We start from the raw sequence: 24,291 nt of genomic DNA, 5'->3' as shown, positions 1-24,291 counted from the left end.
TTAGCGTATTTCAATTATTGAGGCTTTCTCTTCACGGCTTGGCTTGAAAATGGGTTGATTGATTCATACAATTCTTTCACTATTGTGTTTATCCATGACTCTTACGTGTTTGTTTAATCCAAAAGACCGGGATCCAAAGGTAAAATGGTAGATTTGTGAAAAATCTAAATGTTGTAATGTATGTATGCTGCAAATGATCACAAAAGTACAGTGCCATAGTTTGGCCAAAAGTGCATTACTCAGCAATTGAAGTTAGCCGGGAAACCCGAGGGAGTAGCTATAACAATATTTTATGATTAAAAACAACATAATAAAAAAATGGCTCCGTAATGCCTTACAGCGATGAGCCATTCAAAAATTAATTATTTGTGAAATTGTTTGGCGACATGTTAGAGCAACGTATCCTTGAAAATATTTGAATATACTCAATGATTCTAGAATGCCTAATGATTCTATTTACAATGAGTGTTTTAATGGCTACACCTCGAAAAGGCTCAAAAAGGGCGGAAGAGCAAATTTCGTTTATCTTCTCATTCAAAACTCCACCCAGATAGAAATACATAAACCAACCAACTTTGAATCAAATGATGATGGTATAGGTCTTCTGATAATTACGGCCAGTGAAAAAACCGTTGAAATATCTTGTTGTTGAATTGTTTTTTTTTTTTTTTTTTTTTTTTGATTTATTTCAATACATAGCTGGACTTACACAATCAAAAGGGCGTAGGTAATTCCAAAACGGGCCCTACGATTTTTTGAAACTTTGCCCAGACATGCATCTTAGCTATAGAAAACGACTGGTGAGCACAGATTTGATGGAGATTTTTTATCTGATAATAACGGTCAGGGGAGCATCATCTACCAGCTACCATAGCTGCGGCAATACACGAGAGCAGGGCGGAATGCAAAGGAGCGTGATCGGGTGGTGGCCGATCAACGAAATCGAGAATTAAAGTTTGATTCTATAAATTTAGTATAATAAACATGCACAATATACACTCCGGAAGCACTGATGATAACATGGACGAAATTGACGCGCAGTTCGAACGTGACTGCGATCGCTGTCGCAGTCACGATGTCAAGATCATCATAGGGGATTTTAACGCTTCTTTTCAGAGAGGGCGAGCTCGATGGGGCCTCTCTTGAGCACTGCTGGAGGACAGTCAAAGTAGCCATTAACAACTCTGCCGAAAGCATAATCGGACACGTGGAACGAAGTTCAAAAAACGATTGATTGATTCAACGCGGAAGAACTATCAGACTTCGTGCCGCGAGCTGTAATGTGCCGGAATAAGGATGGGAGCATCTTGACGGACGAATGCGAGGTGATCGACAGGACGAAGCAGTACTACGATGAACACCTGAATGACGCAAAGAACTCAGGCATAGAAGCTACGACAGCACAGCGGACAGTGGAAACCATCCAGCGTGGAGGGAATTTGAGGATGCCATTCAACAGCTCAATAACAACAAGACCGCTGGCAAGGCCGCGTGTCTGCATCGGCTTAAAGTCAAAATGTGAGAGTCTGAACAGCTACTACAGGAGTAGAAGAAAAGCCTTCTATGCCACATGTTTAAACGAAGAGTGTAAATAATTGAACAATCACTATCTTAAATGCTATCCTATATTATCTTCCGTCGTCTATCATTCGTCTATTGCAAACGAAAGTTTGGAAAGTTCTCGAGCAGATTTCATCGACGGCCGCTCAACAACGGACCAGATCTTTTCCGTACGGCAAATCCTCCAGAAATGCCGTGAGTTCCAAGTCCCTACTCACAACCTGTTCATCGATTTCATCGTTTTCAAGCCAGCTCAAAGCTGGGGCACGTGCCATCAAATCATGGCACGGGTCGTACGATCAGAAATGGTAATAATAAATCTTCTATTTTTTAGAGGAATACCTATACATAAGTTAAAAACTGAATTTACTATACCATTGGGTTTTACTAGAGATTGTATGCTTTGACATGATTCTACCCCATTACCCCGAATGCCGTCACCCAGAATTCCATTACCCCGAATGTACTACTACCCCGAATTCCATCACCCCGAATGCTATTTCCCCGAATTTACAATTATCTTGACATGATGATATTGATGTCATTTCCCCATGATATTGGAATTCGGGGGATGGGTCGTTCGGGGTTTTTGAATTCGGGGTGATGGCATTCGGGTTAATGTCATTCTGGGTAATGGGATTCGGGGTAATGGGGTTTAGTATCTTTGACAGATACGCATATTCAAACCTCAACTATAAGGCCATCTTCAATGTCGTGTACTAGACTCGACTTCAAGAAATCCATCCTATTCACATATTACATATTGAAATTACGTATAGTCCTAATTCCCTTCCCTCTTTTGTAGAAGATTAAAATTTAAAGGTTGTTTGGTACAACACCGATAGCGCATGACGGCTAACCATAGTAGCATGTCTGGAAGAACTTGGAAATGTTGAGAAAAAGAGCTACAGGTCCAAAGCCCTGATAAAGGTGGATGTTTGTGATGGCTAAGATCATGTTTATGATGTAAATAACAAACGGACAACGCTCTATCAAGTCAGCACTGCTATGTAGAGCAACTCTGGTTAGGTGGCCCAGAAAACTCTTCATCAACCAAGAAAGGCAAAAGAAGAGCAAACGGATTGAATCTACCCGGCAACAAATAGAGGACAACGATTGGAGGTCAGATCTTGGAACGCGAGAACTTTGAATGGAGCCGTGCATGTTGGGCTTCTGGCTCATGAAATGCGGAATGTCAGCGTGAACGTGTTAGCTATCCAGGAAACACGCTGGTCTTAAACCGGAAAATGTGAATTCTGAGCGGTGGATCCCATCGCCAACACTTCATTGAAGTATCACATCTTCTACAGCGGCGACGAAAGAGTAGAACGTGGAGATGGCTTTATAGTTATTAAGAAGTGGATAAAGCGATTTCTTCGGTGGAAACCGGTAAGTGATCGAATTTGTGTGATTAGAAGTTCTTCAACTACAGCCTGGTCACCATATATGCGCCAACGAACGATAAATCTGATAACATGAAGGATGTATTCTATGAGAGCCTAGCTAAGGCCTACGAAGAGCGCTCAAAGTCATCGGCGACGCAAATGCAGATCAGGCGAGGATTCTTCTTCCAAGCCATCATTGGGACGGAAAGGCTGCATTCCATTCATTACCAATTATAATGGCCTGCGACTTGTAAACTTTGCAGCTGCTAGAGGGATGGCAATCAGCATTTCTTACTTCGCACCCAAGAATATCCGCAAGTGACATCCGAGTTTCGATGCCTGCTCCAAACTAGACTACGTGTCGTGTTGATGGGTGATATTTCTCAGATGTCATGGATGTCTGGGTCTTTTAAGGTCCTAACATCAACTCGGATAATTAACTCGTTGTAGCTTACGTTGTAGCTAACATTCGGGCCCGGTTATCCAGCGTCCAGAGTTCCAGAACTAACAGAACGCTATGCTTCAATATAAAACACTTGTTAACTGGTGGAGCAGCTGCACAGTACCGCCAGCTCGTCTAGCTGATGTTGGGAAGAACCAACGTTTCTGGACATGTCAACAGCCTGTGGGATCTTATCCGCGAACAACGGCGTGAGACGTAATTGGCACTGGTCAACGACGAAAACGATACGACTGGTTCGATGAAGAATGCCAGAGAGTGACAGACGTGAAGGATGCTACCAGAAGCCGTATGTTTGTAGCCGATACCCGACAGAGCAGAGAGCGGTACAGGGCAGCAAGAGCCGAAGAAAAGCGAATCCACCGCAGAAAGAAAAGGCAGTATGAAGGAAGTGTGGTAGCTGAAGTTCAAGATAGCATGAACCGATTTTGTTTAACGGTCAATGGCACGTGGCAGGAAGAAAGGAGTTCTTTCAGCAGTTGTTGAACGGTGAAAATATAAATCTAGCGAGAAACAGGATGAACACTGATGACGACGATCGAGCTTTGGATCCACCAGCCATATGAATGGTTCAAAAGGCAATCAGCGAGCTCAAGAAGTGTAAGGCTTCTGGGAAGGACCAGCTACTGGTCGAGCTTCTCAAGTACGGAAGTTATACCAGTTGGTTCTCCGAGTACTTCTGTGCCAATTGCAGAGATGAATTTGGCGTACACAATATTGTCGCGCATCCTGTTTAACAGACTGAGCCAGCTCGAGGAGTCCTTCCTCTGTGAATATCAAGCTGCTTTTTGTGAGGGCCTCTCGACAATGAATTAGATGTTTACATTGCGAATGATCCTAGATAAATTCCGGAAGTATAACTTGCAGAACCAGCATTTGCTTATTGATTTCAAGGCAGCGCACGATTCAGTGAAAAGAAATGAACTGTGGCAGATAATGTTTGAACATGGTTTTCCGGCAATACTAATTAAATTGATACGTGCTACGCTGGATAATTTGAAATCAAATATTCGAATTGCTGACGACATGTCAACCTTGTTTGTAACGTTATACGGATTAAAGTAAAGACCCACTTTTTCGAATTTATTGTTCAACACGGTACATACGTATAGGGATGGTTATACCATCTACCAGAGCTGCGGCAATAGACATGAGCTGGGCACAGCTTTTATCGTGATGGGCGAAATGCAGAGGCGCGTGATTGGGTGGTGGCCAATCGACAACAGAATGTGCAAGTTGAGGATCAAAGGCCGTTTCTTCAATATCAGCATAATCAACGTGCACAGCCCTCACCTAGCAAGTGACGATGACGATAAGGACGCTTTCTACGCGCAGCTGGAACGTGAATACGACGGCTGCCCAAGCCATGATGTCAAAATCGTTATCGGAGATCTCAACGCTCAGGTTGGCCAGGAGGAGGAATTTAGACCGATTATAGGGAAGTTCAGCGCTCACCAGCTTACGAACGAAAACGGCCTTAGACTGATTGATTTCGCCGCCTCCAAAAACATGGCCATACGTAGTACCTACTTCCAGCACAGCCTGCCGTATCGGTACACCTGGAGATCACCACAACAGACTGAATCACAAATCGACCACGTTTTGATTGATGGAAGGCACTTCTCGGACATTATCGACGTCAGAACCTATCGCGGCGCAAACATCGATTCGGACCACTACCTTGTGACGGTTAAAGTGCGCCAACGACTTTCCGTTGTGAACAACATTCGGTACCGACGCCCGCCCCGGTACAATCTGGAGCGACTCAAGCAACCCGAAGTCGCAACTGAATACGCGCAAAGCCTTGAGGCAGCGTTGCCGGAAGAGGGAGAGCTCACCGAAGCCCCTCTTGAGGACTGCTGGAGTAGTCTCAAAGCAGCCATAAACAACGCAGCGGAAGGTGCCATTGGGTTCGTGGAAGCAAATCGACGGAACGGTTGGTTCGACGAGGAGTGTCAGACGGTTTTGGACGAGAAGAATGCAGCGCGGGCGATGATGCTGCAGCAAGGCACCCGTCAAAACGTGGAACGATACAAACAGAAGCGAAGACAGCAAACCCATCTATTCCGGGATAAAAAGCGCCGCCTGGAAGAGTTGGAGTGCGAAGAGATGGAGCAGTTGTATCGTTCTCAAGAAACACGTAAGTTCTACAAGAAACTAAATGCATCCCGCAAAGGCTTTGTGCCGCGAGCCGAAATGTGCCGGGATAAGGATGGTGGTATCTTGACGGACGAACGTGAGGTGATTGAAAGGTGGAAGCAGCACTACGATGAACACCTAAACGGCGCAGAGGAGGAAGATCAAGACAGCAGGAGGAATGGCTTCATCAGTACGGCGGATGAGGGAGACGTGCCAACTCCCACAATAGGTGAAGTTAAGGATGCTATCAAACAGCTCAAGAACAACAAAGCAGCTGGAAAGGATGGTATTGGAGCGGAACTTATTAAAATGGGCCCGGACAGGTTGGCCACTTGTCTGCACCGATTGATAGCCAGGATCTGGGATACAGAACAGCTACCGGAGGAGTGGAAGGAGGGAATAATATACCCAATATACAAAAAGGGTGACAAGTTAGAATGTGAGAACTATCGAGCGATCACCATTCTTAATGCAGCCTATAAAGTGCTTTCCCAGATCATCTTCCGCCGTCTATCGCCACTGGCAAGCAGATTTGTTGGAAGTTATCAAGCCGGATTTGTGGACGGGCGATCGACGACAGACCAAATCTTCATGTTGCGGCAGATCCTTCAAAAGTGTCGCGAATATCAAGTCCCTACGCATCACCTATTCATCGATTTCAAAGCGGCCTATGATACCATCGACCGCGAAGAGCTATGGAAGATTATGGACGAGAACGGTTTTCCCGGGAAACTGACTAGACTGATCAAAGCTACGATGGATAGTGTACAGTGCTGTGTGAAGATATCGGGTGCTTTATCGGACCCGTTTGAAACACGCAAAGGACTTCGACAAGGCGATGGTCTTTCCTGCCTCCTGTTCAATATTGCGCTAGAAGGTGTTATGAAACGGGCGGGCTTCAACATGCGGGGCACGATCTTCAATAAATCCAGCCAGTTCATTTGTTTCGCTGACGACGTGGACATTGTCGGAAGAACGTTCCAGGTGGTTGCTGAACAGTATACCAGGCTGAAACGTGAAGCAGATCGGGTTGGATTGAAGGTAAATACGTCGAAGACGAAATATCTGCTGGCTGGAGGAACCGAGCGCGATAGAGCTCGCATAGGCAGACGCGTGACGATCGACGGGGATGAGTTCGAGGTGGTGGACGAATTCGTCTATCTCGGATCATTGATAACGTCGGATAACAACTGCAGCAGAGAAATTCGAAGACGTATCATCGCCGGAAGTCGTGCTTACTATGGACTCCACAAGACCTTGCGGTCTGGTAAACTTCACTTCCGTACTAAGTGTACCATGTACAAGACGCTAATAAGACCGGTAGTCCTCTACGGGCATGAGACGTGGACAATGCTTGAAGAGGACCTGCAAGCGCTAGGAGTTTTTGAACGACGTGTGCTTAGGACGATCTTCGGCGGAGTATGTGAGAACGGCGTATGGAGGAGAAGAATGAACCACGAGCTTGCGCAACTCTACGGTGAACCCAGTATCACGAAAGTCGCCAAAGCTGGAAGGGTACGATGGGCGGGACACGTTGTGAGAATGCCGGACAACAATCCCGCAAAAATGGTGTTCAACTCAAATCCGGCCGGTACAAGACGAAGGGGAGCGCAACGAGCTAGGTGGTTTGACCAAGTGGAGCAGGATCTTGGAAGTGTGGGGCGATCGAGGAATTGGAGGTTAGCAGCCATGGACCGAGTTAGTTGGCGTAACATTGTGGCGCAGGTCATGTCTTGAAGGACGTAGCGCCAGCAAAAGTAAGTAAAGTAAGTAAGTTCAACATTGCACTCAAGGTTGCTATTAGGAGATCTGGCATGTAGAGAAACAGCGCAATCATCACATGGACGCATGTGCTCCGAAAAAGGAGACAGCGAGGATAGGCCTGATTAATTAATTCTACTAAAACGAATTACATGGTTACAGGTTGAGGTAGGCTCGGCTTGGTAATGTAGATGCTGCGGTAGTATATGATGGGAATATGCTTGAAGTTGTAGAAGAATTTGTTTTCCTTGGAACAATTGTGGCATCTGACAACGGCGTTTTCCGCTTGCTGCGGCTGCGAATGGGGTCCGTAACCAGCTTGATCTTGCGTCGTGCATTTTGACGGAAGCTTTTCGCTATGAAAGATAGAATCTCAGTAATTGAATCACCAAAAATGGCAGACCTAGCTTTTCAGTAGCTAGGGCATGCGGCACTTTGTCGAATGCTTCAGCAAAGTCAATGTTAATAGCATCGACCTAATTGCATTTCTCCGAATGGTTGATTATGGAATGATTATATGGCATAAGATTTGTCGTCGTTGATCGTTTTCTGACAAAGCCGCGTGCTGTACAACCGGGTACAATATACCGTGTATTAGGCATTCAAAAACTTTCGCAAAGCTATTTAGAATGGAAATCGGTCTGAAGTTTTCCACGTTGTTCATATTTCCCTTTTATGTATTGGGGTAATTGAGGCGAGCTTCCAAGCATCAGGAAACACTCATTCAATCAACGAGCGATTGAAAATCGACGTAAGGGGCGATCCATTAATTACGTAGGACATTTTTGGCGGTTTTTCAACCCCCCCTCCCCCCATGGTAAGATTTTTTGTATGAAAATTAAAAATAATTTGTATGGTACGTAAGAATTCTCAAAGCTCCCTCCCCCCATGACCCTTTACGTAATTAATGGATGGACCCTAACAGGTAGAGATAGCGAATGGGCGCATTGTTTAATAATGACAGTTGGAAGCATATCCTGACCCGGACCCTTCGATGCGTCTAGTGTACTTAGAGCTTGAAGAATTTCAACATTACTAAATGTTACTTGCGGAACGCAGTTGTGACAGGAGAACAGGGAACACGAGATCGATAGTTAACATCAACTGGATCTCTACTTGAACTTTTACGTTTGTTGATGTAGGACCAAAATCACGAAGGGTTTTGCCTGAAATTTTCCTATAGGCTGTCGGTATACTCGCGGAAACGGTTAAGTTGCTGCCGAGTGTACTTCTCTTCAGCATGCTTCAAATCTCTCATGCTCGGAGAATTCGGGTGGCGAAGGAAACGTTTTCCAATTTTACGTAACCGGTTTCGCAGGTTGCAAAACTGCGGTGTCCACCATGATTGGCTGAACTGCTTAGAATTTCGACGAGGCTTAACGGGAACTGTCGATTGATTGATCTGATGGATGGTACTGTAGAATGCGGAAACAGCATCGATGGAAGCAGGAATCAAAACAAATTGCCAATCAATGGAGGCGATTGGTGCATTGAGCTCTTCATAGTCACAGCTATTGATGTCATAGTCGAAATTTGAAGTGAAAGTTGCTGATGAATCTTCGTCGCGAGAACAATCTTCCACGGTTAAAATAAACGGCTTATGGGGAGCGTCAACTTTTAGCAAAGCATATGGAGTCTCGAAGAGATCAATGATTCATTGATCACTTACAAATACCAAGACGAGCAGTTTACCGTTCACGTTAAAAAGATCGTTCACTTAATAGAAGCCAGCGAACACCATTGCTTCAGCCAGAACAAGTTCTAGTTCAGTTGACACATTTATCAGCAGGTATGCCAATATCTCCTCGTCGAAACACCAGACTAAATTTGGCAAGTTATAGTCTCCTAAGCATACTATTACGTCGCGGGGGTCAGCTTGAGTCAAAATCAGGTTGATTGAGTCGACGTGCCTCGTGTACTTCTCTGGGCAACTATTAGGATGAATGTAAATGCAGCTAACAAACAAGGAGAACTGTGGTGGAAGCATTACGATCACAACGTTATATTACATAGTTGCAGGATAATTCGGAAGAAGCGCATTAGCATGAAGCCATGTGTTGACAATCGTCAACGAGAAGGTACAGAAAGGAAACGTTTCCGAGAATTTAATCAGTTTATTGGAACAGGATTAAAATCTTCCTGCAAATGGCAATACATTGTTTTAGTAGAGTAATAATTAAATGAATCAGAATTTGACTTACGTTTAGTATTCCTTTTTTTCTTCTTTTCGTCTGGTTTTCTTCGCAGAGTTTTCGCGCGATCCTTTCCTCTGTAATGTAGGTTGTTCAGATGAAGATCTCTCCCAAGTACATACATCTTGTTATAACAAACTAACCTGTATACGTGAAGTTAATCCTGAATGCGTTACCCTCGATAAAGGTTATCCAAATAATGATAAAGATTGGTTTGCTACTAAGAACGTTATGTAGTGAATATGGTGACAAATTTCAAACAATTTGTTTGCCTTACCAGTATATATATAATAAGAGGAGATTTACTGGTATTTAAAGATCTACACACACGTAAGGGTGCAATTTTATATCCTAATTTAGCTGACAGACCCTTGAAATAATTTGAAATTAGTTATAAGGTATAATTCAATGATTCTGAGCAATCTGTACCACTTTAGCCGTAATCTGAATAATATTAGGTTCGAATTCATGAGAGTTGAAGGTAAATTTCACTTAGGCGAACTAATGGATATTGATCACTAACAGAATTCAATTCTTGCAATTCATTCTCGTTCGATCTTGTTGTGACGTTGAAGCAAATATGACCAATCGACCCGTCCTAGAGTTGTAGGCCACATCTTGACAGTTAATCGATGATCTACCTATCGTTTGTACATCGACGCGCCGACCGAGGGGTCGTAACACTTCCCCCGGGTACACCAGATTTCTGGTTTACTAAATGTTCGCGTCGGACATCTAGAACTGCTAGTTTCATCGCAGGACGTTCATAGATTCCCGTTCTAGTTTGCACTGCTGCTGAACGTACCTGTCCATCCTTGCTTGTGTTCACGGAAATAACTCGTCCCTTTGGCCAACAATTGCGTGGCAGTTCCGGATCGACTACTATGACGATGTCATCCACTTCAATCGGTTTTACCTTGCTGAACCATTTTGTCCGTCTTGTAATGTCCGGCAAGTAATCACGCAACCACCTTTTTCAGAAAATATTGGCCTCGATTTGAGACATACAACTAGCTCGTCTAAGAACCACCGCCCGATCGTCAAATAATGTTAGCGGTTTGAGGCCATTGGATGATCCTAAGAGGAAGTGATTCGGAGTAAGAACTGGGGCCTCCGAATCTTCAACTGGTACGTACGTCAGTGGATGTGAATTGACGACGTTTTCTACTTCTGCTAACATATTGCGGAGGATTTCTTCAGAAGGATTTCTGCCAGATTGTATTGCTCGTAGGTTCTTCTTAACGGTTTGTATTAGCCTTTCCCAGGCTCCGCCCATATGGGGTGATGCGGGAGGTAGAAATGTCCATTCGGTTTCGGAACTGACGATTTCGGCGATGATTTTATCTTGATCCATCTCCTTAAGCGCTGCTCTAAGGTCATCGTTCGCAGCTGCTAATTCTTTTTTCGCTGCCGTAAAATTTGTTCCACGGTCACTATGAATTCTTATCGGTACACCACGCCGCGCCATGAAATTTCGCAGTGCCATGACACATGAAGTCACATTCAGAGAGTGCGCAACTTCAATGTGTACTGCCCTCATCGTCAAACACGTTATCAGTACACCCCATCGCTTTTCGGTACGGCGGCCAACCGCCACAGTTATAGGGCCGAAATAATCTATCCCAACAAAGGAAAACGGTCTGGTGAATGCAGCAAGTCTATCTGGCGGAAGATCGCCCATAATAGGTGGCCGTGGAGATGCAGCATGAATTTTACATTTCTGACAGGTAGTTCTAACGCGTTGAAACAGTCGTCTAATTTTTGGAATCTTGAAACTTTGCCGCAGTTCGTTAATGACTGTAGTATGGTTCTGATGATGGTATCGCTCGTGATAATGCTGCACGACCAACCAAGTTACGTGATGGTCCTTAGGAAGTATAATCGGGTTCTTGCAATCCATTGAAGCATACTCACATGCACTGATTCTACCTTGCATTCTGAGTAATTTGTTTGCGTCGATAAACGGATTGAAACTGTAGATTGCGCTGGCCTTCGGCAGAGTAACTCGATCTGTACCTGAACTTAGCATGCTTATTTCATCGCTGAATGCATCTGCTTGAGCCAATCGGTATAGATGGATAGCGCCTTGTTGAAGTTCATAAGCAGAAAGTGGTCCAATGCGACGTTGTGCCTTGTTTGCCTTACAACGTAAGTTATGTATAGATCTTATCACTGTAGCTACAATTCTCTGCATGCGCGTCCAGCTGGAAAAATCCTGAGGTTTTATTAAGCCTTCCACATGTTCGAGGTGATAACAAATTTGGGCTCGAAGTTCTTCACTCGTTGTGTCGGTTTCGAATGGATTTGACGGCCAGGTGTTACTTGTTTCCCATAAAAAACTTGGACCCCTAAACCATCTGCTGTTTGATGATAAATCTGGCAATCCTTGCCATTTAGTGGCTTCGTCGGCGACATTTTCTTTCGATCCTTTATGACCCCACTGTGCCATCGTTGTTGATTCTAAGATTTCGCTGACACGAAACGCAACGAATTGTGAGTAGCGACGATGGTCTGATCGAATCCAACACAAAACATCTCGTGAGTCGCTCCAGAAGCAACGCTGGTGCACTTTGATTGACAATGCCCTTGTGATGGTATCTGCCAATCTCACTCCAATGACGGCGGCTTGGAGTTCCAGTCGTGGAATGGATACAAACTTGAGTGGAGCCACCCTTGTTTTAGCTCCAACAATTGCACACTCCACAGTATTACCTTGTTCAAAGCGTAGATAAACAACTGCGGCATACCCAGATAGACTTGCATCGACAAAGGTGTGCAACTGAATGTTGGTTTGTGCACTCAACTGTGTAGTCAGACGGTAGCATCGCGGTATGCGAATGTTTTGCACTGCAGGAAGAATCTCCAACCATTGTTCCCATTTTTCATGAAGATGTTCTGGTATGACATCATCCCATCCAATCCCCGATCTCCAAACTTCTTGAAATAATACTTTCAGGTAGATGAGGACGTTGGATATCAATCCGAGAGGGTCAAAAACTGCCATTAACGTTCTCAAAATTTCTCGTTTAGTCGGCTTTCGAAGACCTTCTAACAAAGCTGGGTCATGCTTTGAAGAAAGTCTGTAGGTGAACGTATCGGTAGATGTGCACCACCACATACCCAATACCTTTTCGGTTCCCAGCTCTGCTCCAATATTAAGGTTTTTGTCTTGAGGAGTATCTTCCATCATAGCTTCTACTACTGCTGACGAATTCGAAATCCAGTTCCGCATGTCAAAGCCCGCTTGTGAGTGTACAAATTTCACCTCTTTGGCAAGTTTGATCGCTTCTTCTTCCGTCTCAACGCTGACCAGCATGTCATCGACGTAATGCTGTTTTATTATTGCATTCGCGGCTTCCGGATACTGCTCTTCATACTTCTTTGCGTTGAGATTTTTGACGTATTGGGCACAGGTAGGTGAACAGTTTGTACCAAACGGCATAACCTGCGTTACATAAGTATTTGGATCGCCAGCTGAGTCATCGTTCCACAACACTCTAAGGCAATGTTGGTCTTTCTCAGCCATGAGCATCTGTAAGTACATTTCTCGTACATCACCACTGAGACCTACACGGAATTCTCGGAAACGATATAACACGTAGTCTAACGGTGTTAGTAAGTCCGGCCCTTTAAGTAAAAGAGAATTTAGCGACACTCCATTGGTTTTGGCAGCGGCGTCCCAAACTACTCTAACTTTACCAGGTTTGTTGGGGTTAAATACTGGAAATAGGGGAAGGTACCATACACGCTCATGTCTGGCATGGATTTCTTCGTTGGTCAGTTTTCGAATATAACCTTTCCGTTTATAGTCCTCAATCTTATCTCGTAATACTGCAGCTAGTTCCGGCTGTTTTTTCATCCTCGCTTCTAAGCAGCGAAAGCGCTGCAACGCCGTAGTTTTACTATTCGGTAGATGTATAGAGTCGAATTTCCACAGCAGGCTTACTTCGTAACGACCGCTTGTTGTTTGAGTTATCGACTGTAGTATTTCACGAGCTCTTTGATTTTCATGCGATTCCAGAACCTTCTCGGGTTTGTAAATCCCAAGCGCATCAAAACTGAAGTATTTGCATATCGCTTGTTGGAGTATTTCATCAGATTGAGTGTTGCAAGGGCATATCTGCACACTATGATGACCAACAAGAGCATCGACCCCTGTAGTGCCTCCGTACACACTCCAACCAAGTCGGGTTTTCGTCGCAATTGGCTCCTGGAACTTCCCTTCACGTCCTTTAAGCTGGAAGATAAGGTTCGCATTGTCACTGCCAATCAATATTTTGGGTTGGATATTACGGTACGATTCCAACGGTATTCCTTGAAGATGCGAATATTGTGCCTTCAATTGCTGCGCATCTATAGTTTGACGGAACAGATTCAAACTTGCAACTGTATGGGCTACTGCGGTATACGTTTTCGACGCTTCCCCAGTTCCAGAAATCTCAACATTTATGTTTTTTGAATCATCCTCTCTCCGACTATTATTGCCGGTCCACTTCAAGCATAATGGCTCGGATCTGTTAAATTTAACTCCTGCGCCAGCGAAGCATCGATAAGAGTGAGCGAAGAACCGTCGTCTAAAAATGCATAAGTTTTAATTGACTTATTTTGAGCATGAAGTGTAATCGGAAGCACTCGAAACAACACAGTGGATTTATGCTGTCGGTGCATGTTACATTCGCCGCTTGAATTTTGTACAACCGCCTTGGAATCTTCTTCTTTAGATTGGGTTGCATTCGTTTGGTCCCGTTGATAATTGTGTAGTAGTTGATGGTGTTTGTATGTGCATCCATTCTTCCCGCACACCTGTTGTGATCTGCATGGTCCTTTATGCTTGCGTAGACATTTTCGGCATAGACCGAATTCTTTCACAACATCCCATTTTGAGTTGTAGCCAAGTTCGACGAAGCGCTGACATTTCTCCAATGTTGGACAACTACTTTTGCATGCTACACATTCTAGAGTTTGATCTGACCGGGTATATTTGAACGATTTTGAAGGATTTTCTGTGGAATCTTCAAATGTATCTTCGCTGTGTACATGTAGATACGCTGAATTTTTGTTTCCTTGTGCATTTTTCACTCCGCTGCTCTGCAGGCTTGCTATAGGACAGACCGTTTCCGCCAACTCGTTTAACCAATAAGCAAACTCCCGTATGTTTGCTCTCGGTAAGTTACGACGATGTTTAGCCCACTCTACTTTAAACCCGCATGGAAGTTTATTCACAAACTCGTTCAAAAGCGCTATGTTGTAGGAATACTCGTCCAACTTGCAGGCCTCAATAGTTGCACAAAGATTTTGAATTGCCAAAGAAAACTCGATAATTGTATCCAATTTTTCTGCCTTCGGTTGCGGTGTCGATTGAATCTTGGCGATCAGATTTTGCACAATAACTTCCGGGTTTCCATATAGCATTTTTAACGTGGACATTATGCCGGGTACGTTTGATGGGTGCATTAGTCTGCATTTAACGGCTTCGTGTGCTTTCCCTTTCAAACACTTCTGTAGTCGAATGAGATTCTCTTCCTGTGTATACCCGCACATTCTAGTGGTTGTAGTAAATGTCGAGTAAAACAACGGCCATTCTTCCGGGGTGCCATTGAATGTAGGAAGGTCACGAGAAACAGCTTGACGAGCCGCGATATGACTACGGGATAAGAAAACTTCATCTTCTCCATCAAAGTCCATTAATCTAGGAGTTGAAATCGAGGTTGAAATCTGAGGAGGTGCCATACCGATGCTTGAATGTGGACCTTGGTTGACTGCAGATTGTTGATCGTTGTTTCCCATTTGCATCTGCCCGAACGCCGATGTCACTTGTTGGATGGAACTTCGTGGAGCTGAACGATTCAAACGAGTTTCGCCTTGACGATGAGTTCTTGGAAGTCCTTCAACTGAAGTTCGAAATTGTTGGTTGGTGTTTTCACGTATGGTTGATGATTGTTCAGGTCTGACTAAAAAATGCTGATGATTCTGCGCCCCTGTAACAGGGCCCGGATCCTTTCCCTGTAGCCAGTTGGATACTCGAGCCTCTGGTAATTCTTGTTCCATATCGATAACTGACTCTTCCTCATTGGCGATTTCCGTCATCAATTCGTGTCGTTTGCGTAGATACTCGCGTTTAGTTGCTTCTTCCTTTTCCTGCAGCTGTCTTTGTTCTTCTAAAATCTGCAACTTCAATTTCAATTGTCTCTGCTTGGTCGACCTTTGTGAACTGGTTCCGGAATACTGGCTGTGGTTGTCCTCTAAGCCTTGATGAGGATACTTTGTAAACGCTGAAGCCGGAGTTTCCTCGGGTCTACCTTCGGGTAGACTGGTGATGATGCCCATTGAATTGTAGGAAGTTGATGGAACTGCGTTGAATACGGATGGAATTAGCTGACCGAAACTAGATTGCACCGTGTTGCACTGCTCGTAATTTTTTCCACTCGCGAACGAAACGTGCATATTTGACTGACGACTTGGTGGGATTGGCATGGCGTACTGATATTGTGCTGGTTGATATGACGGGATTGAATAGCAAGGTGGTGCAAACGAATTTGGTGGAATTACTGAATGAGGTGGCAGTAGCGAATGTGGGGGCAAAGGCGGAAAAAGTGAACCTGGTGATATCAATAACGTGGACGGGGCCGACATGTTCTGTGCTGGGTTCGAATAAGTATCTAACGATGTTACCGTCGTTTGCATCGTTTGCGAGCTTGGATTGGTGCTACTTACAAATGGCTCACTGATAGGAACACTCGTTGTCCTCTTTAACTTATCTCCTTGTTTTCCTAAACAGGCGGAACACCGCCAATCTTGGACTCCTCTTTCGGTGACTTCAACGCATTCTACATGGTACTCATCCTCACACTCGAAACAACGGATCGCTCGTGTGGTGTTCGGTTCGGCGCATGCTTTGCATCTGATGGGAGTATTGGTCGCACCATCCAGCTCCGTTGATTGAGTCACTCTGGCTGCAGCGGCACTCCTCGTCTTGATAGGTGTGCGATTGATCATAGCTCCACTTGATCAGTAAACGAAGATTTTAAATTGTTGACAATCGTCAACGAGAAGGTACAGAAAGGAAACGTTTCCGAGAATTTAATCAGTTTATTGGAACAGGATTAAAATCTTCCTGCAAATGGCAATACATTGTTTTAGTAGAGTAATAATTAAATGAATCAGAATTTGACTTACGTTTAGTATTCCTTTTTTTCTTCTTTTCGTCTGGTTTTCTTCGCAGAGTTTTCGCGCGATCCTTTCCTCTGTAATGTAGGTTGTTCAGATGAAGATCTCTCCCAAGTACATACATCTTGTTATAACAAACTAACCTGTATACGTGAAGTTAATCCTGAATGCGTTACCCTCGATAAAGGTTATCCAAATAATGATAAAGATTGGTTTGCTACTAAGAACGTTATGTAGTGAATATGGTGACAAATTTCAAACAATTTGTTTGCCTTACCAGTATATATATAATAAGAGGAGATTTACTGGTATTTAAAGATCTACACACACGTAAGGGTGCAATTTTATATCCTAATTTAGCTGACAGACCCTTGAAATAATTTGAAATTAGTTATAAGGTATAATTCAATGATTCTGAGCAATCTGTACCACTTTAGCCGTAATCTGAATAATATTAGGTTCGAATTCATGAGAGTTGAAGGTAAATTTCACTTAGGCGAACTAATGGATATTGATCACTAACAGAATTCAATTCTTGCAATTCATTCTCGTTCGATCTTGTTGTGACGTTGAAGCAAATATGACCAATCGACCCGTCCTAGAGTTGTAGGCCACATCTTGACAGTTAATCGATGATCTACCTATCGTTTGTACATCGACGCGCCGACCGAGGGGTCGTAACACCATGTTTCTGTGAAAACAACGATATCGAAATCACAGGCCGACAAGGAGAGAAGCAGATTATTCGTCTTAGTTCCCAATGGCTTAGATTTTGAGCGAGGAGAAGCAAGAGAGGGCTCAGGAATCCTATGAGGCAGGGATATGCTCAATGTACCGGGATCGATTCTCGGCCTCGGCGTTCAACAATGCTGAGCACTTGAACTGGTATCGATGAACTCGCGGAATTGAATTTCCTGGTGGCCAGGCGTTGCATAAGCCGCCACAAATGTCCTCCGGGGCAGGCATGTTAATAGGACAACAAAATGATCGAAACAAATAGTTTTTTCTTATAAACTCCCTTGCACCTATGTTCATATAGTGGCACTGCTAAGAAAAACTATTGCATTGATCGATTTGGCACCCTTCAGGAATCAAACTGTTCTCGGGAGCTCTTCCTGAACGTCACCCACCCTCACAAAGCGTTTAAAACTATTCTTCCCGTGTGTGTCAATTCCGGATGTGCTCTCTCGACTGCACACGTACAAAATAAATGTTAGCCGAAATTCTGCCGTTTCGTATTATATAAATTAAATGGCCCAATACCTCCATTAGCACTTAGTTTCTGTTTTATGGTTATCACTTCGTTCGACTGTCTCTTGGCCTCCTTTTTTCCCGGACGATTCCAACGTCCATTGGTTGTCAAATCCGGATTCACCTTCGGTTGGACACCCACCGGTTTGACATCACTTTTTTTTTTTGCTTCTACTTCTCGCCTACAGCATTCAAGGATGTCCCGAAGAGGCTGAACCAAAGAGCCAAGCTGTCCAAAATTAAATTACAATTGTTATCTCCATCCGTCGCCCATCGTTTCGATTCAGTCGGATGGAAGAATGTCGACTACGGAGGCTCCAGCTAACGGTCGTAAATATGAGGTATTAATCTTATTTTGTCGTGACCATTTATAGCTACATCGGAATCCAATCCGATCCCAATGTGTTTTCTTCCCCATTTAGGATTTGGTCTTCCGTAAGAAAAGGGGAGAACCAACGCCAACGTGGGAAGACAAGACAATGATGACACACGGCTGCAGATGAACCGTGTCCTGTGCGCCCGGATGAACAGCAAGCAACGACACCAAATGCTCCTTGAAAGGATATTTTCTTTTCTGATTATTATTGTTCCCACTGAGGGGTTTATCACGGAGTCGAATCAGAGTTCCAGAATGGGTTTGAAGCTTGAGGCAGAGCTTGGATGTCGTGTCGTCGTCTTGTGATACTGTGGGAAATGGTTTCGCAGCATGCCCACCACCGAAGTGTGGTTGGGTGGCAATTCCGACGGCGGTAATCTTGATGGCATTATGTGGTTAACCAGTCCAATAATGTAAAGCAATGGAAAGAATCGGATGCTCGATCACTTTCAAGGTTACGGTGGGCTTTGTGAATCGATATTGGAGGCAGTGAAGCGAGAAAACACGGTCGATATTTTCAACGAATCTTTAAAAACGTTTTCGGATTGCGAAATTGTCGATGATAACTTGTTCAATGTTCTGAAAGGATTATTAAGGATACGCGAAGTATTTCCAGGAGTTCCAAAAGATTTTCTGTGTGAAAAAGGGAAGGGGGCGTCCTGAAAAGTTTTTTTTTAGTATCAGTATAGGTTTTCTATTGGTTCCTAAATGTTCACAAAGACCTTTCCAGAAGGTCTGCAGAGGTTGCTAGAGCATAGTTTCCCATACTGTGGGACGCGACCTCCTGGGAAATCGTGAGCCCATATCAGGGGTTCGCGAAAAAATCTTATTTTTCTCTTTCGCCTATGTCGTTGAATATTTTTTAGAAATTTGTCAACTGTCTCACAACGATTCCCGAAGTAATATTTGAGGGGTCCAGACGCAAAACATTTGATATATATGATTCGCTAATGACGCTAATGACATTTGAAGTATATAATTCGCTAATGACCGCTAAAGCAATATTCGAAATAAAAAATTTGTTCTCGTAATATTAGAATACTACTCCTTTTCAATCGATAAATAAATTGCATACTCATCCGTCATAAGCTTTCTAAAATTGGTCTTCGTTATAATAAGTTAATTGGATTGTTCTGTTCATAGTCGTCATTCGAAACTTCATAATTTATTTGAATTTTTCAAATATTTGAAAACAATGTTGACTCCTTTTCTATTCAGTGAATAAGTTCTTTACTATTCAAGGAAAAAAATCAACGGATATTGTACAGATTCAACAAATATGCTTATAAATCTTTTAGGGTTTCATGGCTTGAGTTGCATTAGTATTTTGATTTATGCTAGTCTAGCCTAGTTTCGAATGACTTTGATATTTTTGTACTTGAAAGTATGTAGGGTAAAAGCACCGGTTTTGGCCAGCCTAAGAGAAAATGTCAAGAAAAATTAAATGGGAAGCCGTATTTATACTACAAATATGTCAAATGCAAGCTTTCAATCCATATTATGTGTGTAAAATATCGAAACTTAGCTAAAACCATTTTTTCGCCTTGAAAATTCCGTTGGTCAATATAGGCCAACGGAACCAGTTTCGGCCAGAGATTTAACTTCGTTTCCTAAATTGGCCAATTGCATTGATTTCTCATGAGAGTGGCCAAATTAGGTGTATGGAAGATAAAATTATAAGGAAAATGAACTGTTTTTCTTATGTTTTGAATCAATTTGGACGAGTAAATGAATGAAGCTCTATCATATGAATGTGATCTACTGAACACAAAACGTTTCAGGCTTCATCTGCTCAGTGACAATAAGCAACACACTTGGTTACCAATGGTATTTAAGGCAGAGACATAAATTAAGCGAGATATCTTTCAAATCTTTAGATTTGGTTCAAAAACGTTGATAAACATAACTAGTACTTTCAGAACACGATAAAATTCAATTATTAAAAAGTGGGTGCCCAGGGACCATGGCCCTCTTGCCCCTCCGTAAATGCAGCCCTGTCCGCAGCACAAAATGAGAGTCTGTTTATCATTTACTGCTACAGCTCTGGTTCATCCTTTGCCGCCACACACACTATTGATTATTAGCAACAAACTATTGAAACATCGTAAAACGTTGAACCCTTTCTTATCTAACCAATCACGTTCAAGCACATTTTTCGGTTCCGCTTCCCACTATAAAAGCGCACCGCACCCTGCTTCTTTCCTCATTCTTCTTTTTGCCGTCAGACTGTGAACACGGTCGGCGAGCAAATTTCGAGAGTCATTCGCGTCTTCAGTTCAGTTTTCAATAGGACGCGAATGCAACACGCATTAGAACCGAAGAACCACGCATTTCAGAGCCGCAGCAACTGAAGCCGCTCATTTGAGTGCACCAGCCAGCATAATCGTTTTCGGCCAGAAATCCGTCGCTACCAGCCAGTGCTCCGCTGTCATTGCCATGCGGGAGGCTAGCGCGGTCATTCTGGTTCATTAGATCGAGCGGCACAGCCGTCACCGTCCGTGTAATATTCCCTAATTTGTACGAGATGGCTGAAGAAAATCGACCAAAGCCGCTTGTTGAAGCGCACATCGTCATCCGCACCGCAAATCTCATCGGGCGAGGCAGATTGAAACCAGTGCGCCGTCAAAATGTGTCCGTGTTACGCAAATTCAACAATTCAATCGGCCCTTTTGAGAGCCAACAAATGTGTTTTAAAGAGTTATTTGTATAATATTCCCTAATGTGTTTACCACATACTTGCTATAATCTCTTAATTCATCTCATAGCATCATACAATAATTGATTTATTTCGAATAATAATAAATCAACATATTGGGGGTACAATTCCAAAAAACGAAAAATTGAGCATGTAACGAAAAGTGGTCAGGTTTTGACCGCTAATAACTCAGCCGTTAATCGATAGATTTTCAATATTTATACATCAATCGATCGGAAATTTATCTACGCGTCGATTCAAATGAAGGACACTATTGATTATTGGCAACAAACTATTGAAAAATCGTAAAATGTTGACCCCTTTTTCATCTAACCAATCACGTTCAAGCACATTTTTGGGTTCCGCTTCCCACTATAAAAGCGCACCGGTCCTGCTTCTTCCCTCTTCTCCACTCTGGTCAAACTCTTAAGTTGTAAAATAATTTTTGTAAAACACAATGGAAAATAAACATGAATTTAATGCAAAAATGCTTCTTCCCTCAGTCTTCTTTTTGCGGGCGGACTGTGAACACGGTCGGGCGAGTCATTCTCGCTTTGCCTTTGCACCCGCTCCACAGTTCAATTTGTGTCGTCGGAAGAGGAAGACGCAATATTGATTTGCGGCGGCGAACTACTGCCGCTCCGAACAGCGTCCAAGCCATCGTCATCGCCGCCGCAAATTTATCCGCGCTTGCAGATTTCGACTCGTGATAAATCCAGCTTCGGGCCCATTCACAAATTTCATAACGCTGGAGGGGGTGGGTGGCTGTCCATACGATGTTACGGCCCATATAAAAACTGAATAATATTCATACAAAAAGCGTTACAAGGGGGTGGGTGGGTGTCCAAAAAGGCCAATTTCAGCGTTATGAAATAAATGAATGAGCCCCTTCGGTGGTCAAGAAGCAAGCCCGCTAGGAACAAAATACCGCAGGCCCTCTGTGTTGCTGATCCGAGAAGCTGCTGCTAATCGAGCGTTGGATTGGTGAAATCGCACAAGGTTTCAAGAGTGAGCATCGTTTCCAGATTTCGACTTATGCCCGGTGATCCACAACCCGCTGGTCTTGTGCGCCATCCACGTCACGAAACATTTAGCTGGTTCGTCGTATAAGCAAATCGGCGCTTTTCAGGGCCATCAAATGTGTTGAAAAGAGTTAAAAGAATAATATTTCCGACCTTATTACATCTTATATTTCTCAATCAATCTCACAGCTAATACAAAATTTAATTTGTCATGAATAATTGATGGCACGACAATTTGATACTGTATTCGCGGACGCTGCTGCAGTGCCGTCACAACATTTCACAACGATTGTAAAATAGAGTGGCATTTCCAACAGCTTCTTAGACTTGCCATATTTTATGAGAACATATGTAACAAAATTGCGACATATTTAAAATGCTTCTGAAAAAAAATTCTCATTGAACAGTTTTCATCATTTTGGCACCCATGGATCAGAAATTTTCCTTCATACTAGTGAAAACTATTGATTATCAATAGCTTACCATGGAATATTGGAAATCTTTCTATTAATCGACTCCAATAGTTAAAACTATTGGTTTTCATTAATAAATTTTTGAAAAATTGATAAATATCAAGGCATGACCTATTTTCCATAGAAAAGCACATTTTTCTTGTGTATTCCTAGCACAGACATCATTGCTCGATATATAACTTTCTTCATGCAAAGGGAAACGCCCCTTTCGTTCTTCTTCTTACTCCTCTTTATTCTATCGTGTTCAGTCGAAGCCAACCAAGCTTCAATGAGCCCCGCGCACACCAGTAAATCGTCGACCAGCAATTGGAGAAGGACTCCTATCGGAATAAATTTTGCGGGTTCCGCGAAATCGCTCATCATGGCCATGGGCATCCAGCTAGACCATCAAATTCGTGGAGAACGCGTCTAGAAACCTTGAAAATTGCCGTCGGAGGAGTGAGAAAACCAACGAAAACAAGGAAGCACACAATTACCGACCGCATTTCGATTTAATCGTCTTCGGTAATCTTTTGGTGTGTTTCTGTCTAACAATGGATTGACAACCCAGTTCGATCGACGGTGACTAGCCCCAACCGTCCTTTTCAGGACGACCATTTCATTTTGAAAGAGTTGTGAGAATTTTCCACCGTGAAGAGCGACATTACTGGTGATTGGATGTGATTGATTCAGATTTTGGTCAGTAATTTGCATGCCATCATTTATCACGGCTAAATAATGCTTCTCGAGAATCACAGTGTCAAGAAATAAAATTCCCATTGTGCGCGCGCGGACAATCGTCGACAGTGTGTGCATGAGTCGGATAAATCGCGAACGGCAATTGAATGAAGAATCCATCACGGTTTGCCTCGCATTTAGTGATGATTGAATGCTGCCGTTGTCGTCGTCGCATGCTAGAGCGATCAGTATCAACTTGGCGAACAAAGAGCCAAAACTTATCAGCAACAGCTTTGTTGACGTTTTGATTTGGTAAGAAATTGTCGATCGAATCGAAATACACACACAGAGAAGACTGCAAAAATGCTACCGCCGCCCGACCCATGCGACGGGAACCTAGATAAAACTTTGTTTGCTATTTATCTCCGTTGAAAACTTATCATTCGAAATTACAATTGATAACTAAATAAATTAATTAATCAATTGTGGCCCTGTAAAGGGTTGTTGTTTGAAATTGTGCTTCAATGCAATTTAAGCGCGTTCGCCACGGATACGACGAGCCAGCTGGATGTACTTCGGCATGATGGTGACACGCTTGGCGTGGATCGCGTACAGGTAGGTATCCTCAAACAAACCGACCAGTTAGGCCACGCTCGCTTCCTGACGGTCGTGTTCTGGCATCGAAGATCGGTCTTAAGGTGACACAGGGACCGTGTTATTTTCCCTATCTTTTGTCTCACTCTAACAATTATCATTAAAACTTTGCAGAAGCAAATCTCTAGCTGAAAATTTAATGGGTCGTGCACTACATATATAGATATATATAATGCTAGTGATACATTTTTTCGCATCGATATATTGAGTGGTACTTGAGATTAACTTTTCAAATGGAGAGGGTGATTAATTAATTAATTAATCAAGAAGTCCTGATCGATTTCACCGCCAGCAACAACGATTGCTGTGGCGCACGAGATTTGCAAACTCTGCACCTGTTATGATGTAGAGCTGGGCTTGTCAGATGATTATGGTGATATTTACGCTGCCGAGATCACTATAATGAATTGTCGGGCACTACTGGTTTGCCTCTACATTTCTCCGGATACCACAATGAAGCAGAAGAAGTTCTTCATGGCGTGAAACTTCTTCGAGTATC

This window comes from Aedes aegypti, chromosome 2 (genome assembly GCF_002204515.2).
Source record: "Aedes aegypti strain LVP_AGWG chromosome 2, AaegL5.0 Primary Assembly, whole genome shotgun sequence".
Classification (NCBI taxonomy): domain Eukaryota; kingdom Metazoa; phylum Arthropoda; class Insecta; order Diptera; family Culicidae; genus Aedes; species Aedes aegypti.
The sequence above is the reverse complement of the archived record's forward strand: the minus strand, read 5'-3'. Positions refer to the sequence as shown.